This window comes from Netta rufina, assembly GCF_964035555.1.
Source record: "Netta rufina genome assembly, chromosome: 20".
Taxonomy (NCBI): domain Eukaryota; kingdom Metazoa; phylum Chordata; class Aves; order Anseriformes; family Anatidae; genus Netta; species Netta rufina.
In genome coordinates this window covers 1616118-1633201 of record NC_140144.1, presented here as the reverse complement: position 1 = coordinate 1633201, position 17084 = coordinate 1616118, and the positions used below count along the sequence as shown (strand labels likewise).

Here is a 17084-nt window from a genome sequence, read left to right as displayed (position 1 = left end):
GCAGGGGCTTGGGCAGGGGCAGGGCCGGCACAGCCCGCGAGGCGTTCGTTTTATTCGTAGAAACACAGAGACATGGTCACGGCCGCGTCTGGGTGCACCTTCAGCACGGCACGCGCAGCGGGTAAATACGGTAAACCCGCGGGTCGTTACGGTAAATTCCACTCACAGACGCAGACACACACTCACACTCGCACACACACACACTCGCACACTCGCACCCCGGGCTCGCAGGGTTGCTGCGGCCATCGGCGCCCCCTGCAGGCGCCGCGCCGCGCTCGGTGCTGCCGCCAAGGGGGCCCGGCGGGGCGGCGGCACCGGGCGCCGGGGGTTCCGCGCCGAGCCGGGGGTCCCGCGGGGGGGGGCGGCTCCGAGCGGCGGCGGCGGCGGCGGCAGGTGAGTGGCAGCGGCCGGTGAGGGGGGACGGGGACGGTCCGCAGCCGGGGCAGAGCCGCGCGGCCTCGGTCGGGCCCCCGGTGCTGCCTCGGGGCTGAGGCGGGCCCGGGGGCTGGAGGCTGGGGCGGAGGAGGCCGGCTCGGTGCCGGCGGCTCGCGCCGTGCGTGGCTCGCGGGCGGCCCCGGCGGTTGCCGAGGGCGAGTTGGGAGCCAAAGGGCTGCAGGCAGCAGCGGCAGCGCCGTGCTCTCAAACGGAGAGGCTTAGCTGTAAGCCGGTTGGCAGAGTTCCCTGTTAATGATTTTTAAATCCTTTTGGAGGACCGGGGGAACAGTTCAGCGGGATTGGAAGTGCCACGAGTGTTGTCCATACACGTGGAAAGATGAAATGTGTTGTAGGGTAGGGGAGCTGTAGGTTTGGTAACCTGATATCAATTGTGGGAGTAAGATAAAAAAGGAGGTGGTCATCCCCCTGTACTTGGCTCTGCTGAGGCTGCACCTCGAGTGCTGTGTTCAGCTTTGGGCCCCTCGCTACAAGAAGGACATCGAGGCCCTGGAGCGTGTCCAGAGCAGGGCTACGAGGCTGGTGAAGGGCCTGGAGCACAAGTCCTGTGAGGAGTGGATGGGGGAACTTGGGGGGGTTGGTCTGGAGAAGAGGAGGCTCAGGGGAGACCTTATTGCTCTCTGCAACTATGTGAAAGGAAGGTGTGGGGATCTGGGGGTCAGCCTTTTCTTGCAGATAACTAGTGATAGGACTGGAGGGAATGGCCTCATGTTGTGCCAGGGGAGGTTCAGGTTGGAGATTAGGAGACATTTCTTCTCAGAAAGAGCAGTCAGGCATTGGAACGGGCTGCCCTGGGAAGTGGTGCTGTCACCATCCCTGGGGGTGTTCAAGGAAAGGTTGGACGTGGTGCTGAGGGACATGGCTTAGCGGGTGACATTGGTGGTAGGGGGGTGGTTGGACCACATGAACTTGGAGGGCTTTTCCAACCCTAATGATTCTATGATTCTGTGATTCTATGATGAATGTAGATACTAAAGACCAAGAGACGTGCTTAAAAAAATGACTTTTTTTTTTCTTTCTTTTCTAATAAACCTCATGTCCCCTCTTGGGAAGAGATTTCAAGATCCAATGAAGTCAATTATTATTATCTTGACTGTCACTGACTTGAAATTCTCTGAGGAACTTGATTCTGTCGTGATGTGGAAATTTGATTAAACAAAGATACTGTTGTATGGCAGTGAGGCAAAAGTGCAGAAGGAGCTTAGGAGCAAACAACACAGCTTGATTGTTACTTGGAAGACATAAATATGCAGCCTATTTCCAGTCAGCTCCTATTCTTACAAATTCTTTGTTCGATTACTAATATGTCTACTGACTTAAATTATCCAAAAGAAGATTTATAATCTTTGCAGTGACAAGATGTTAGTGCTGTAGCCTGTTCTGATCTTTCTGGCTAGATAAGTCCAAATTGGGGAAGCATCTTAATATAGTGAAAAAGAACATATGAAGGCTAAAAACCAAGGTTACCTCCTCTGTTTATGTGGTAGGAAGCTGTTAGATAATGACTTGCAGGATTTAGTTGTGATTTTGTGTGCACATGGTATTGTTAGAATGGCTGTTAGAGCATAAGGTCCAGTTAAGCTCTTCAGATAAAGTATGAAGATCCTGGAAGGTTCAGAGGAGGCCACACAAATGCTCTGGTTGTGGCCTGTAACAGATCTAGTGAACTCAGTTTATTCAGACACATCCAAGAGAAGAAGGTCAAGAAGTCTCAGCTACTTTGTGGAAATCCTTGCCTATTGAAAAGTTACTTGATAGTTGAATATTTTTAGTCTCTTTGAGATCCAGTAACTGAAAATGAAAGGTACTCGGATTCTTTTACATATGACACAATTTCCTAGCAGTGATAGAGATTACATACAGGAATAGTTTGCAGGAGAGGTTAAAGGCTTGCTGTTATCTAGCTCCAGGTGAAGAGCTCCAGATAACGATGTTGAAGAAAGGCTTAAACCTGGAATCTCAGGGAACTTACTGGTGTAAGAATGTCCATGTGGTTGGGGGGAAATCAGGGATGTTGTCAGGGAGTCACCTTCTGGGACTCTATTTATTCTGCTTGTTCTTCCTCTTTGCTTGGCTGCAGGTATAGCAGGATTGTTTATTTGTTTATTTGTGTTGCTGATAACACTGTAGTTCTGAATTAAGGGGGAAGCACGCTTTTCTTACAGAGGAAAATTGATTAAGGTAGTGTATTTCTTCCTCCACTGTTCTCTAGATTGTTAGAGTTGGCCACAGAGAACAGACACTGAGGAGGGTAAATTGGTGTGCTGGTGTCTAGAGAATCCCTTTCCTCATATAATAACTCTTCCCCAAATGCTTGCAATCTGCTCCATGTTTGAGGTCAGGAAGGGGTTTCCAGACAAGTCTGATTAATGCATGAGAAGAGTTTTTTTCACCTCCAGCAAGAATATAGTTTTCATGCTGGGACTTTCTGCTGACACTGTTTCTGTTTCACCAGGTTCTTGCAAAGGGTGGATCTATTTGTTGTTTTGAGAGGATGAGAGTGCTTTCAGGGTAGTAGGTTTTATAAAAAGTATATGAGATGATGGACTCAATTAGAAGATCTGTTGACTCATTCAGAAATCATGACTTTTGATTAAAAAAAAAAAATAGACTCCTGTACTTACTTCCATGAATACTGAAACCACCTCACATAGTATTCTGTTTTTTGGTGTTCTTTCTGGTTTTCTTTGGAAGCCTGCACTCATGGCTGCATGACAGCTTTTTGGCACAAGTGTCACTAATAGCCATGACTTCTGTTCCCATGGTTTTTCTCACTGTTTATGTGCAAACAATAGAGCAGGAATAATCAGCAATTTTAGCATGTGGAGTAGAACCAGCAAAACATGTAATCTAGAATGTAAAATGATCTGTCAGAGAATGCTGTCTGCTACAAGTAATCATAACACACAGAAAATTGTTGGTGTTTACAGTTTATCAGTTAGAACAAACTTCTCAGCTTTGTCAAGGGAGCTGAATATGCTGCTCATATGAAACTGCATCAGAGCAGAAAACAAAAGTAACTTATGTTGTGAGGAAAAGGAGAAGTGGGTATTCTCTGTCTGCTGAGTATATACCCAGCAGCGCTCAGAGCTTAATGCAGAGATAGGTAGGTCAGCTCACAGTTATTAAGAGGAGCTGGTCCGTTCATCTAGGCTCTTTGGCAACCAAAGCAGTTGTTCCTGTGTAAAGTAATTTTGCCCAAACTTGCCCTGAATACTTGAAATATGTGAAGTGATGGAGCCTGAGAAGAGCAGGGATGAGGGGACACAGGCTGCCCCTGGGCTAACTAAGAAACAGCAAGCGTTCTTCCCCTGAACCAAGTTTTAATATTTCAATTCAAAGGCAATTACTGAGCTTGAGCAGTATGCCAGTGGCTTAAAAAAATAATTCTTACTTTTTTTGTAGCTGCCTCCAGGTGCTTGATGCTATGCAGTCAAATAAAGACAGCCTACAGAGGGAGCTCCCTGTTGTAATTTGTGTGCATTGGAGAAAGGGGTGACCATAATTAACTGAAAAGCATACCAGAGGAATAGAATTGCATTAACAGAAATGAGATATGCTAACTGCTGAGCATCTTTCTGCTTCCCATTTTCAACTTTTAATTGAATTAATTTTTAGTAAATTAATACAGTGTGGGAAGAACTGTGGTAGAAATCAGTGATTTAAAAAGCCTGAAAAATTCGTCCAAGAGGTAATGAAAGAGGGGAGCATGTATGCATGGGATAAGGGAAGGTTGAAGAGAAACTCCAGTTATACGTATATCAGAAGAGAAGTCTGGAAAGCTCTCTTCCAAGAGGATGAAAGTCTTGTTTCTTTTCATAGAATCATAGAATATCCCAAGTTGGAAGGGACCCATAAGGATCATCAAGTCCAACTCCTGGCACCTCACAGGTCTACCCAAAAGTTTAGACCATGTGACTAAGTGCACAGTCCAAACACTTCTTAAATTCCAACAGGCTTGGTGCAGTGACTACTTCCCTGGGGAGCCTGTTCCAGTGTGCGACCACCCTGTCTGTGAAGAACCTCTTCCTGATGTCAAGCCTAAACTTCCCCTGCCTCAGCTTGACACCATTGCTGTGGGTCCTATCACTGGTGATTAAGGAGAATAGGTTGGCGCCTGCCCCTCCACTCCCCCTCACGAGGAAGTTGTAGACTGCGATGAGGTCTCCCCTCAGCCTTCTCTTCTCCAGGCTGAACAGGCCCAGTGCCCTCAGCCGCTCCTCATACGTCTTCCCCTCTAGGCCCTTCACATCTTCGTCACCCTCCTCTGGACACTCTCCAACAGTTTTACATCCTTTTTGTACTGTGGTGCCCAGAACTGCACACAGTACTTGAGGGACCCCACTAGTGACCATCCACCAGCCTGATGTGGTCCCATTTACCACAACCCTTTGAACCCTACCTGTCAGCTAATTGCTCACCCATCGTATGATGTCTTTGTTAAGTTGTATGCTGAAAATTTTGTCCAGTAGGATCCTATGGGAAACTGTGTCAAAAGCCTTGCTGAAGTCCAAAAAGGTCACATCAGCTGGTTTCCCTTGATCAACTAGATGGGTGATCTTATCATAAAAGGAAATCAAATTTGTTAGGCAGGACCTACCCCTCGTGAACCCATGTTGGCTGGGACCAGTGACTGCATTGTCCCCCAGGTGCGCCTCAGTAACTTCAAGAGTCATCTTCTCTATGATTTTACCAGGCACTGACATGAGACTGACAGGCCTGTAATTGCTAGGGTCTTCTTTCTTGCCTTCCTTGAAAATTGGTACAACATTTGCCAGCTTCCAGTCTACTGAGACCTCTCCAGATTCCCAAGATCGTTGAAAAATAATTGAGAGAGGTCCTGCAATGACATCAGCCAGCTCTTTAAGCACCCTGGGATGAATCCCATCCAGACCCATGGACTTGTATGGATCCAGGCAGAGCAGCAAATCCTGCACACGTTCAGTTTGGTGTTTGTCATTCCCACCGTCGTGGTCCTCCAGCTCAGGGCACCCTGGGTCCCAAAGCCCATCATCAGTGTTCAAGATGGAGGCAAAGAAGGCATTAAATGTCTCTGCTTTCCTATGTCCTTGTCTGTGAGGTGATCTTCCCCATCAAGTAGTGGACCTATGTTTTCTTTGGTCCTCCTTTTTCTATTTACATATTTAAAAAAAAACTTTTTATTGTCTCCCACAGACTTGGCCAGCTTCAATTGTAGTTGGGCTTTGGCCACACAAATTTTCTTTCTACAAACGCGAACAGTGTCCCTGTTTTTCTTCTACATTGCCTGACCCTCCTTCCAGCAGTCGTACACTTTCTTTTTTTGCCTAAGCTCCAGTAGAAGATCCCTGGTCAGCCAGGCTGGCCTTCTGCCCCGCCTGTCTGACCTCTGATATTTTGGAATTGCCTGATCTTGTGCTTTTAGGAGGCAGTGCTTAAAGATTGACCAGCACTGATGGATGCCAACGCCTCGTCAGCCTCCCTCGTGAGGGCTGCTGGGTCCTGGTGGCTCCCTTGGCTGCTTCAAGTGGTCTCGATGCCAAAAAAAAGCCCTACCCACCTTGATCCCCTGCTCCGCTGCAGAATGCATCTGCCCTGGAGCCGATCACCTCGGCGATACATTAAATCACAGTGTTTTTTTCCTTATATAGAAATTTGTTTGAGAATAGCAACTGCCTCAACCCTCAAACAGGTCAATGGTGAATCCACATGCAGGTTTAGTGATGCAACATCACCAAATGGCATTAACTTGGGCCTGAAAGGTGGGAGTGTTGTCCATATGCTTGGGATCAGGAGTAGTGTGCTCTTTCCGAGCTGTGTGAATTCCCTGATAGATGAATTAAGGCAAAGAATGCCTTACAGTCTGCAGATAAAAAAACAAAAATAACCCCTACTCATGTAACTAATAGCTTATTTTGTCTCAACTTTGCCACTCACTTGGGATGACACTTTGGACATAGTCCTTGGTATTTGCTCAAAGTAGCAGAAGACCTGTTTGAGGGTTGAGGCTGTTGCTATTCTCAAACAAATTTCTATATAAGAAAAAAAAAAAAAAAAAAACAAAAAAAAAAACACCACCGTGATTTGATGTATTTATTTATTACAATAATCCTTTTTGCATTGTGTTCTACAATAAAAATGTGTAGACCAATTTGTTTTGGAATCTGATCATACCAGAAGCAACTAAAAATCCTTCAACTTCTGCCCTTTTACTACCCGTAAAACATGAGAATCCTGTTCCTTGTCTGTCTGGCACTAAACTTGCGTGTTACCTATACTTCAGGTTGCAACACTGGATCTGGAAGAAGAAAGTTGCTAATGAAGAAAATATAAATAATGAAAGAAACAAGCAAAAGAAAGTTCTAATTTACAATTGTATAAACATTTAAACAGCAACAGCACTAGAAACTGTTTCGAAGCTAAGGTATAAGGCATGGTTAAAGTTGGTGTCTCAAGACAGTTGCTAGTGTTGATAACTACCAAAAAAAAAATAGTGTCAATGTCTCATTTTTATGTGGTAGTGTAGAAACCAGGTTCCCTATTCAGTGCTCCAGTCCTAAACCATTTCTGAGTGTGTTCATGACAGCAGCTTATTTCAGCTCATGGAAGCAGATTTATACCAGTGTAGGTGAGATCTGGCTGTTGTGCATTTAGCAAGGGCCTGCTGCTAAGCTGAGCAAGGTGGTTCTTGTTACCTTAACAAGCTAGAGCAGCAGAGGCTATGTGCAGCTCTACAGGTATTGCATGCATTGTAACGTGTTCATTCTCTCTTAGCTACCTCTCCAACTGTGCCAAGGGTATGGTTAAGTGTAAATGTGTGGCTGCTGTCATTTTAGACTTCTTTCCTAATTAAAATAATGTTCCTGTTTTATGTTTAGCTGCATCCATACAATCCATGGATATACTCTTGGCTGTTGTTGCTCTTTACCTCCAGAAGGCAAAAGGCTTTACAAGAAGTTGCCCCTGTAGCTCTGCACGCAGCTGTGCAGCTTGGGAACTCATTATGTCTTTCAATAAACTTTACTATTTTAAACTTTTGCTGGGTGTGAATTGCCTAGTCTCAGTTTTAGCTAATAATTGTATTCATTATCATGCTTTCAAAAACAAACACAGACACACACATACACAAAAGCATGATGTGATATCTCTCTTAGCAGTGATTATAGCTCAGATTGCAAAATGTTTTAATTTTCAGTTTCAGTTTTTTCTTGTGCTTATGTTTTTCATTCTGCACTGAAACTTTCTGCTATGTGGTTCTAAAGGCACTCTGTGATCATGTCTGATTTTCATGGAAATTCATTGAGCCTTGTTTGGGTTACATGTTCATGAAAAAAAAAAAATAAATCCCTTTTTCTAAACATCCAGGACACTATCCACCACTGATCTTTTTAATGTCAAACTCTGCCTGAACCTCCTCAAGGAATAAACTGTTAAGTCAGGAAAAAAGTTGGCTGGAACATAACAGTGCTGTGAGGAATGTCTGAAAATGTGGGAGAGAGCACAGGAGGAACTGTGCCCTGCTTGGGGAGTGCTTGCATATCACACTGGGCCACATGGGCTTCCTTAGGTTACACAAATCTCTGTAAATTTTGGGGAAGTATTGTCCAGGGACTGAAGTATCCCACTGTTACAAACTAAAGGGAAATCAGTTTGGCTTTTTGAGATGAGGAGTGCAGTCTTGCTTTACAGAGCAAATGGCTGCTGTTTCAGACTGTGCTAAGCTCTTTTTAGCAGCCACATTTTAAAGCTTTGTTGTGTGATTTTATTTTTGTTGTTGTTGTTTTGCAAGCTATTGTTGCCAGTAGGTGATCCAGATGAATGGGAGGGGAGATCTAATTGTGTTAAAGTGGACACTGAGCCTGGATTGGGACAGTGGGTCTCAAGGTAACATTTTATAACATCTGTGTGGTCTTTCTAGTCCCTTGTGGTTCTTAGCCACATGATCTTAATGTTACAGTAAAGATGTTTAGCAAGAAGTAAAAACATTGGCAAGTATCTAAGGCCCTGTTTCAAGAAAACACTTACTGTTTGCTTGAATCCCGGTCTTCGCAAGGTAGCACTTAACTGGGTGTGTAAGTGCTCGCTTAGATACGATTGTTTCAGTGGAGCACAGGTGTTGTGTGTACAAAAAGCTCAGTGTGCTAACAGCAGGCCTGTTTGCTTCCTTGCAGGGCTGCGCAGCACTGGCATCCCAGACGTCACCCAGCAGATAGCAGGGTCAGGTCACTGGCTGTCGGGGTGAGTTTGCCAAGTCTCCAGACCTGAATCTGTTCAAAGGCTTTCGATGATACGGGGGCAAACCACATATTTGGCAATACAACGTAAGGAGCTCATGCCCCTTGCTAGCCCCTGTCTTATCCGGGCTTAGAAAATGATCAGTTTTAATGTTTACTACTTTGTCCATCTCCTCCTCCTTATGCATGGGTGTTTGGGGGACGGCTGAGTGTGGTGTGCCTTGCTGTGGAATGAGCTGGGAGGGAGCGGGAGGTGATTGCTTAGGCTGCTGTGACTGTACTGCCCCCACACCGAGAAGCTGTGCCCTCTGCGGATAGTTAGGGGCAGACCTGTGAGTGGTACAGTCCCTACAGTCCCGTTCTAACAAGTTGACAGTGAAATTATTAAGGTTAATTTCTGTTCAGTGGATGGTGTCAGCTTTTCTGCGTGAAGTTTGCTTCTGCAAGTATTACAAGCAGCTTTTGTTCACAGGATATTTTGCTAATGCATGTGTTTGTGTAGGTAGGTGACAGTGAACTTGACAGTAAACAAAACAACAGTTGTACAAACTTGTAGCAGGTTTTGTTTCATCATTGTAGTTTGTTTGACCACCATTAAATGAAGACCTCCTTTCAAATAAGCAATATTTTTATAGTACTGCAAGGTAATAGGGAATAGTTTTATGAGGATTCAATTTTGATTTGTGAACTTCATTCATGATATTCAGCTATTTTTGTAAAGATTGAGCAGTTCCTTAGAGATAAAGCAGATTGTGTGGAACTCAGTTTATATTTAAGTTGTAGTCTTACAACTGGGGTATCATCTAATTCAGTATCCTTTCTTCAGTCAGAAAGAGAGAACTCTGAATTTTTCGATCTTTCTCTTTAGTTCTGCTGTCCACTGATGTATTTACCTCAATGAGGGCTTACACAATATAAAATGTCTGTACAGCAGCAGTCCACCAGTCACTGTGTATCACCTGTTTTCCCCTTTTGTTCGATTGAAAGCAAAGCTTGGAGTTTAATGAGAAATTTCTGGAAAGTCTCATTTTGGGTTTTTCTAGTTTCCTGTGTATGTGTTCTGAAATACAGCTGCAGCTTCGTTAGAGGGCACTCTTGAATAACGCATGGCAAGACTCATGCTGTCGGACAGCATTCACCACATCCTCTTTGGAGGAAAAGAAGTACTGGTGGAAATGTTACTTGCAGCTCCAGAGGAGAGAGTTTGAAGCCTGAGATGGATTACTCTATATGCTACACTATCTTGTGATGCAATGCAAAAATGACTATACTGTAGGCTGATTTAATGCTAGCACTGTATATGGAAGATAGCAGCAATCTGTTAGATAATTCGCTGTAGTCTTCCAACAGTGGATTAATTCATTTAGCTTGTTTTTCTCATGACCTTTGCCCCATAAACTATCTTGATCCTAAATGTATGTTCTTTTGAGAACTATTTTGTATTGCTGCCATCTTAAAAAAACTCCTTTAGAAACAATAAGTTGCTTCAGAAACTTGGATTTTGATTCCAGCCCTTACATGAGTTCCTTCTGTAACTCTGACAAATTGCTTACTGTGTCTTACTTCACTTTCCTTCCATAATAAAAAGCATAATGATTTTTACCTTAAGACAATTTGCCAATGTGTATAAATGTTCTTAGAAATCTGAATCTTTTTTTTTTTTTTTTTTAATATATTAACATATTGAACAAAGCAGGAGTCAAGGAAGTTGAATTTAAGACAATGATTATTGCTCAAGTGTTTTGGTGCTTTTTGTATTCTGGCAAGATTATACAGCCTGATCATTTGCATTAGTTTTGACTTTTCTTGATGCTTTTAGTTTTTGTCCAGGGAGCAACATTCTTTATGTGCAGGAGTCAGATTGTCTGTAAACAGAATCTTAGCTTTGCCCAAAACATACCTTGTTTTGCTTTTAAAAAAGCATACCAAACCGGTGTAACTTGAAACATTTTTCTGAGCAATTAGCACTGAATCATACCCACACTGGATAGGCTTGGCTAAACTAAAGTGCATGTCTTATGCTGGAACCGTGCCTACTGCGCACAAACCTCAGCTTTAATATATTGCTTTACTTTGCCTTTCCATTCCCTATTCTGTCTTAGCATTTCTGCTGCTGGCTGGGTTCTCTGTAGGCACTCAGCAGTGCCTCAGAAGAGGCAGTGCGTGGGGTTGTGATTTGCTTGCGGTCACAGAATAGGGTAGTGACAGCTATGGCCAGAAACCAGTCCTCTTGCTGGCTGACCATCTCCGTACTGGGATGGGTTCCTCCCAGCTGGGACTGGCAGGTCTGTCTGCCAGGAGCTTGGCTTCACCTCGCAGAGGTGGCAGCTGTGCCTTAGAGATGGTAGACACTGACAGCCAGAGAGTTTATCAAGGTGGTATCTGTACTATAGGTAGAAGATTGTACTTTGGTATCCTGAATGGCTGTGTAGTGCTTCCATGAACTGTAATATCTGTGAGGGTCTGCTTCCCAAAATTAAGGTAGAATAAGAAAAATGTAACACTTGCCATGCCGTCTTTTACTTTCCCTAATTTTTATCTTCTCTTGCATTTGCTCTTTCTGTCCCACTAGCGTGTCTCCTTGTAAGCCTTGTTGGCAAAGAATGGTTGCTTGGATTAAGGGTGGAAAGCTGAGAAGCTCCATCCCAGGAGTCCTCAGTGTCCATCCTGTGTAAATGGTAGAGGAGGAGGCAGCAGGAGCAGAGCTCCAATATGGCCCCTGTGCGTGGTTGCAGATGCATGGGAAGGAACACTCGTGCAGACCATAGCACAGTTGATTTGCATGAGATGAGCAGCAGGAGCTTGCTCTTGCAGTAAAGTCGTAGCTGGGTAGCTTCAGAAACTCAGTTTTTCCTTTGAGACTGTAGACTGCAAGAAGTTTGTAATTGCTAATATTCTTTAAGACCCGATCTTCTGTAGGTACAGTTAGTTACCAAGCTCTGGTCTATCAGTAACTGCTTTGTGTGGAGGACAAAATGCTAGATGAGAGCAGGCACCCTGGGTGCCGTGTCCCTGGTGTTGCCTTTAGGGCGCAAGAGCTCGCGCCTCCAGCGGTCAGCCTGTGTGCTGGCACAGAACTTGTGCACTTGTGATCCCCGTGCTCCTGATTGTGCTCCACCTCCGGTGGGCCGGTGGCAGTAGCAGATTCTCTGGGCAAAGGCAGCAGGTCCGGGAGGCTGGGCAGCCCAGACCTGGCCACGGGGCTGCCACTCCGCCCCGGGGTTGTTTTGGTGAGCTGGGAACAGGGCAGGCAGGTGGGCTGGCTTGTCCAGCAGCTGGGCATGGTGCCCGAGTAACTGCGTCAGCTGTAGTTTGGAGGAATCTTTTGTTTGCTTGACTGGCAAATGGAATTTAAGGTGAAAGAGAATAAATAAGGACTTCTCTGGCAGAAGATAACAGTTAGGGAGCCTAAAGTATTTTCATCTGTGGGGCTGCGGAATGTATTTTTAATGGTTTTGAAGAAGCTCATCTCCTGTGATTTCTGTAAATGATATTAGGAACAACATTTTGAAAGACAGAAGCATCAGTCGAAGTCTTCATCCCCTCAGTGTTATTACTCCATACCATGTGTAGATGCCCTCCCATGTTTTACCACGCATAAAGTTTGGGTATTCTAAAAAATAACATTAATCTTGCAGCCAATGACATCTAAAAATATGCTGAAGAGAAGCTCCAGCACACTGGAATGAAATACGTTTCTCCAGTGTTGAGTAGCATCTCCTACAAATGTTTTCTCACAGAACATTTCCGTAGAACTGACAGTTTATTTTTACGATGATTTATGTTTTTATCTTTGTCATTCTTTGAACACTAGCTAGAGTTGTGTGGTGACATGTTTGCATAGGGTAGTCAATGCCATCTTCATGTATGTATCAAGTGTAATTAGTAGATGCTAGTGTCATCTCTGCTTTAGCTCTCAAATCAGTTCCAGGTACCATCTGATTTTAATTAAAAGAGATGATTGCAGTTCTTAGTCCCATCTATAGTTACAATCAGTGTCGTACTTAAAATGTTCTGCCAAGTCCTCCTTGTTTTTCAGTGTGCCTCAGCAACGGCTTTGGGATCTGGAGACCAAATGCATTATTTCTGGGCAGTATTTTGAGAATGGTGATTGTAGTTTCTTGAGCACCTCCCTGTGCGTAGTGTCTATCTAAGGACTCTCATCCTGACATGGCAGGATATTCTGTTGGTCTCAGCAGACGTGGGAGAAACTGCTTCCTGACATGGGTAGGTAGCAACAACTGAAGAGTGTTTCCTTCTTAAGTGAGAATTAAAAAGCTTCTTCTAACAGAGTTTGAAAAGCAAAATAGAACCCGTGCTTGTGAAAACACAGGACAGGAACATAATGGGGGAAAGCGTAAGTTTAGGCCAGTCCTTTGCCTAATGTAATAAGGTAAATGGAGTGAGCACTTCTTTACTTTTTCAGTAGCTAAGAGCCCAGTGGTGCTACCTGTCCAATTTGTCATAAGTTTATGTCCCAAAATGTAAATATTTTTAAGCAAAGCAAATGCAAAACTTTGGCAATAAAAAAGGGGGTGTGGGGGAGGGCAAGAACGAAACTGAAGAAGCCCTTTTGTGTGCTGTGTCCAGAGCAATTTAAAAATGCTCTTGTTCCATGCCTAAATAAATGGTTGTTTCAGCCAAAGAAATCTTTCCTATTGATTTATTGCACCAATTTAGATATAAGCCCTCTGTGTAGGATTGTCAGCTTAATAGAAGAGCTTTCTTTCTCCTTTCAGATTTAATCCACATGTTTTTTTTTATCAACAGAGCCTTTGTCTCTGCTCAGTTATAAGTTACTCTTTTTTATAAAAAAAAAAAAAAAAAAAAAGTGAAAACACATGGTTTTTAATAGCCCTATTACAAAAGAGCATAAGATGACATATGGGAGAGGTGACCAGCAAATAGTGACTCTGATGTGTAGGTAACTTCAAAGTGTCGCTTCAAATGAAAGAGTGAAAAACAGACCTTTCACCTCTCCCTGTCGTAATGAATGTGGAAAGCCTAACAGTGACAGGAGGAGGCAGCATTATCTTTAACCAGGATTACCTAGTTTTTTCCCGGCTTGTTCAGTGATGCTAAACATACTCTTTTTTAGTTAAATTTTATTTCCTTCCTTCCTTTTTTTTTTTTTTTTTTTTTTTTAAAGGGGAATTATCCAGAGGTGTATGTAATTCATGTTTCCTTCCTTCCTGCCTCCCTCCCCGCAGAGAAGGATTTCTTTCTTGGACCCCTTCTGTTTTCCAAGCAGGGGAGAATTACTCTCAGGAAACTCATGCGTTTGGTATTATTTCTATACTTGGTTTTGCGAGAAAACATTTATTTGAGTATCAAGGCTCATTTGATATCTGCATGGGAGCAAATGTTAGAGCTGTTTGATACAGTAGTTCATCATTTGGTTACAGTCTTTACTTTGACCTTATCATGTGACTAAATATCATGCAGCATCATGAATTAGTTCTGAAGATTTACTTCAGTGCATCCTGAGCTGGTAGCTCGGTGGGCTAAATGCAGCCGAAGGCAGAACAGTTGCAGTATCTGTCTTTGTGGTGCTGGCCTGGTTCCTTCCTGCTTGTGTTACATTCCTGGCAGTCATTTCCATCTCCCTTAATTCTCTTTTAGATGTCAGCACAGCAGATCCCACCTCAACAGTCAATATAAGTACTTGCAGTGATAGGATGTGAAAAGAAGTTAATAGTAACATATTCGATGGAAAGGAATTTGTCTGGCACCTAAAAAATGTGGCGCAGCCCTATTCTTACATCTAAATGTTATAAAAGAGAGTAAGAAAAGGTCTACCTTGGAGGCTTAGGACTCAGTGACAGGAAAAAAAGGTTGCATCCTTGTTGCCTGAACCAGATAGTAGGCCAGGCAGTGATAATGGGAAGGAATAGCCTCACTATATCAGGCAGATTCCTTGGTCTGCCAAGCTCTTACAAGAGAACACAAAATCCATGGAGAGTGTGTGCCGGTCCAAGGAACTGGCAGCATCCCTTCACAGAATTTAAATCAGTCAGGCTTTGCCAGAGGAGAGGTAAGCCTGGCAGTGGTAAGGAGAACCTACTAACTGTGTTAGTAGAAGCAGACTGTTCATCTCTAAGGCAACTTACATACTGTCAGATTCTCTGCATGTTAACTATGTTAACTCTGCTTCTTGCACAAGAAGAAAGAAAAAAAAATCAATCTCTTTCAACATGGCTGTGGAATGCAGACTTACTTGGGGCCGTTTATTTTCCTGCAGGCTGGCCTTTTGTCACTGCCTGCATTTTTTTTATGAGGTCTGAGCATACCTTTCCAACGTAATTTAAAACATGGGTTTTGAGAGGAGTATACTTTCCAAGCTCTCTCAGACAGTCTCGCATCCTTAAGTATGCATTCTACCAAGCTAAGTACTCCAAATGTTGGTAGTAATGGATATGAACATTAGATTGGTTTCCTTTTCAGTTGATCACTGTTCTTAATGGCAGGTAACCGTTATTACTTCTCTCACACCAGCTTAGAACTTGAATCTTTCAAGAGCAGTAGTAAATGGAAGGGGTATTCAGCTAGCAGGAGCAATTTCTTTATATGTGGATTTTGCAGGTCATTGTACTATGTTGTGCTTTTATCTAAAATATCCTTGGGCAACCTCATCTGTCTTTGAAGTTGGCCTTCCTTTGAGCAAGGGATCGGACTGGAAACCTCTAGAGGTCCCTCCTAGATGAGCTTACTTTGTGATTCTGTATTCTGGTAGAGTTCTGGCAAAGATACTTTTGGCTTCATTTTTATCTCCCTTCATGCTCAGTAGCTTTCATCATGTTCCCATGATAAGCAATTCTTTAAACTGAGGTGATGTGTAAACATCAGGGACAGTTTCTAAACTGCAACACAGAAGTCTTCTTCCTTCATAGTTTAAGATGGTTTTTGTTCTGATACATTTAGATGATCCCCCTCCCCCCTCCCCCTTTCCCCCTTTTTCTTTTTTCTTCAGGCCCAAATGTGTTACCACAGGGCGGTACAAAGGATGATTTTCATAAAGCTAATGGATATTGTTTTAAGGTCTGCTTTGTGCCTTTGCACTTATTCTTTGTTAGGAAACTGCAGAAGGAAAGATGAAGAAAAGAGCCTTGCTACTTGGTATTTATGAGACTATATCATTACTGCATTTTGAGTGAGATTGTGCATTTCTGAGTTAAAAGGTGTTATTAAGAAAAATATTTTTTAATGGATATTCATATCTATTATCTAACACTTTAGCTCATACTTAACTTTATGCTGTACAGTATTGCGGTATTTTGCTTGAAATTTAAGCAGTCACTTAAGCACTTTGAATAGCAGTGAACTTAATAATGTGTCTTACTAATTCAGAAACTGTGTGCTTGACAAGGGAATGCTGACAGTTTGTTGGCTTGTTTGGATTTACAACTGTTCTGAGGGCAGGACGGGATGGTGGGGCAATTAGATGGAGTTACATACACCAAATGTGTAATTTATCACATATGTATTCAAAACTGAAGTTGACTAATCTTGTAGCTCATGCTTGCTGTATGTTCAGTCTTTAACCTCTCTGTTTAGATTGCCAACGTGGTGCCAATTAGTGGGACTGTGATGTGGACACTAAGGAATATAACTCACTTCACATGGGTTGCCAAACAGCTAGCAGATGTTAAGCTAATGGTTCTTGGCTACTACCAGCCTGACTTGGATTTCAACCCAGAGGTGAAAGAATTTATTTCTTTCCCATTACCATTTCCCTTGGGCTATATTGTCCCAAGCATCGAAAATTCCTTCAACTTACTCTGGAAGATGATGTAGACATTCCCCCTCCCTCTTAAACCTGTTCTCACGGTGCAGTGAGTGTTTCTTTATTTTTTGTTAATTTGTCTTCTTTGGTACTTGATATTATACCAGTATTTTATTTTATTTTTTTTGGTAAGTGAAAATTGTAAACAAAACACACAACTGAAATTTTTAACAAGAGAAGTCTGTGCAGAGTGTATGGTTTGGTTCTGTGGTTGTTCATGTCCTGTACATGAGCAGCCAAAAGGTCTGTCCTAGGACTAGTGTCATACAACAAAGGCCGTAGAGAGTGGTGGGCCTGGTTTGCCTGGGATTTTGCATGTTTTTTGTGTGGCCCATAGTTTTTCTCCTAGGGATGAATTAATGCAGAAAAAATAACGGATTCTGCAGCTTCTTCAGTGTAATTTAGACCAAGAGGCAATACTTCTTACTTAAGCAGATTTAAAATATGGTGTGAAGTACAGTTTGATAACTGGAAATCTTTCGTCGCTTTCATTTTCTCTTCTGTGGTCTTTCAAGTGGTATCATAAGGAGGTACTTGTCCATATAGCCTTAGTAACTTCAAGGAACAGAGGTAGGATAACGGAGGGGTCAGCTGAATGAAAAGCAGCTCTTAAATACTTACTGACGCTTCGATCC

The 17084-nt window shown here is 43.1% G+C and overlaps 1 protein-coding gene across 3 annotated transcripts in view; it reads left to right on the top strand.

The window, feature by feature from the left end:
• The first annotated feature begins 341 nt into the window (after positions 1 to 341).
• Positions 342 to 17084, top strand: part of EXD3 (exonuclease 3'-5' domain containing 3) — a 295919-nt gene continuing 279176 nt past the window's right edge. For all 3 annotated transcript variants that reach the window (XM_084299220.1, XM_084299219.1, XM_084299221.1), the window contains exons 1-2: positions 342 to 393; positions 8604 to 8670. The gene's annotated coding sequence lies outside the window, so the exon portion shown is untranslated. The remainder of the gene's footprint in view (positions 394 to 8603; positions 8671 to 17084) is intronic.